The following is a 2,503-nucleotide window of genomic DNA, read 5'->3' on the forward strand; positions in this document are numbered from 1 at the left end:
TAGCCATGGTAGCCGCCATTGTAAGTTCCCTGTAGTGGTCAAGCCGCTGGCGGTTAATGGGGCAGGGGTCAATAGCGGAGGAACAAGCATCGAAGCGAGTGTCCGCTCGCGATGGCACACAAGAGGGAAAAATTATTCGTTTCTTATAGCCAATCCTCCACGGTAGGTGTCAGCCAGTGTTGTCGGATATCATCATCAAGAGCGGCCAAGGCGCGAGCACTGAGGATCCGCCACCCGTTCCATGGGCGTTCCTCCGCCGTGGGCTACGTAAGCCGACCCGGGGTCAACCACGCTCATTCGTCGCTGCGCCTTAATCAAGTCCCAGCGCAGTTATGTCTCAGCGTCATTTCAAATCGAAGGTACTGATTTATTCCGAAAAAAACCTACCTCGTAAATTTCGATGCCTGCGGAAGCTGCAATTTATGTTACGCTGAGGAATGGTGCGGCGATGGGCACAGCAGTGCGTCCAGCGATACGAGTAGCGACAGCTGCAGTAGTAGCGGCCGAGGGGACTCCGCCAACCGTAGCCACATCACGGCGCCCAGGAAGAAAGGCGCGCAAGACAGTTTCATCAAGCTCAGTACTCGTCGTTGCCGCTCAAAGAATGACGCGGTGTCTAGAGAACCGAGCAGAAAGGCTCAAAACTTGGGCAGCGTCGACAGGATCCATCGAAGGAGCTTCTCGGAAGAAAGCAGCACCAGTGGCGGCGAAGGCGGTTCCGGCGGCCGCAGCCGCGTCACGGCATGGAGGAGAAAGAGCACAAGCACAAGTCGCCATCGCCAGCGTAATTCCACGGACAGCGGCACTGTCCAGCAATGACCGATCCTCAGACAGCGCATCTGGAACCTGCAATTACTGCAAAAAGGGACCAGAGAAATCCAAATCGCGAAATCGAGAGGGCATTGATGAATCATACGATCTGTGAAAAAGCGCCAGGAACGTCTTCAAGGCTGCTCTGGAGAGCGACATGGTCCGTACATACGTCGAAACCAGCGTCACAGCCAGTGTCGTGAGTCTGGCTATGCGAATATTTCTAGACCTTGGCTGGGAGGCGTTCAGAGGAATACCATGCATGACCCGCAAGGAGATCCTGAGCCATGGGCTCAGTATCACCCTGAAGTCCATTTTCAAGGCTCTATAGCGCGCCGATTTCTTCAGCGGTTTGCCCGCAGCTGTGAAGAAGATAGAGAAGTATCTGATGCGAGCGGCGAAATTTGTAAAAGACAACTTGATGTAAGTAGGTCACGCCCAAAGGAGACTGATTTTTTCGTATACTCTCTGGAAGTGTTTAAACTGGGCATTACGTGGTGCCCTGATGAGAAAAATTGTGCTACTTCACTATGGCAGCGGTCGTCATTCATCTATGGAGATGGAAATACGTACTTGACCTCCTCAAGCAATCCCAGAACGCCCGGCGGGCGCGCGAAGAGCAAGAACGTGTACCTCGAGCGAGCCGGCTTTTTCGTCTCCCGCTGCTCGTTGGCGCCGTGGGAATACGATGTGACAAGAACGCGTCGCCGATTAAATTCTAAATATTACACATCTCCGAACGCACCTGCATGTAATTTTACGTCTGAAATGTGAAAGGACTAACGCTGTCGGTGTTAAGCGACACAAGAGTTGTCGCGTGCCAATACATGTAGTCAAAATGTACTATCGCGAGCAATGTGAGATAGAACATCGAATTCGTATTTACTCGACGATTACTTGTTCACAAGCAGCTATGACATTGAATGCCATAGCGGCTTGTGATGGGGCTGATAACATCAAATTGCATAGAGGTGTTACAGTGTTATGGTATGTAAATATATGATTATTCGATTTTATTTCACAAGTCACGGGCTGCACAGAGAAGTGAACGCATTCTAAACCTATTTAAAGAAGTGATGGCACTACAATTCACTTGCGAGGTGTCTTGCTCTGGTAATTCCCAGTTCCTTGATACAGGTTTAAGTTTCGCTGCAGAGCATGTTTGCGGGCAGTATAATCGGCGCTCCTCAAAATCAGTGTTTAACATGGTGTCAGCGCATTTAAATATTGTTAGACGGGAAACCTTGATGCCATTCTTACGTGCGGCATTGGAAAAAAAGAAGCTTGCGCACATAAGCTGCGCAGTAGCTTCCAGCTGCATATACCGGGTGTTCAAAGTTAAGTTTTATGCTTATGTTAAAATTCAGCACAGGGGAGAATGGGAAAACCACCTTTGCAGATAACTTATGTATCCAAGGGGACACAAAGTGAGACAATAATTATCGGTGTCAGCCGCCCAATTAACTAAGATTGAATAATGAAATGAGTGCCACAAGACTGCATGTTTGTATTAAAAAGTTAGAGGCAATCGCGTTTCTATATATTTCCACTTGGAAAAAAATTCTAGCAAGTCTGTGCCCCGAGATATCCCGCTGCAAAGTTTAATTGCGGTTTGCATGATTACGAATGCGGGACGGTGAGGATCGGCGCAACGTTCCTCCCTGATGTGACGGGCAGTCGTTGCTTGCTATCG

This window comes from Rhipicephalus sanguineus, chromosome 4 (genome assembly GCF_013339695.2).
Source record: "Rhipicephalus sanguineus isolate Rsan-2018 chromosome 4, BIME_Rsan_1.4, whole genome shotgun sequence".
Classification (NCBI taxonomy): domain Eukaryota; kingdom Metazoa; phylum Arthropoda; class Arachnida; order Ixodida; family Ixodidae; genus Rhipicephalus; species Rhipicephalus sanguineus.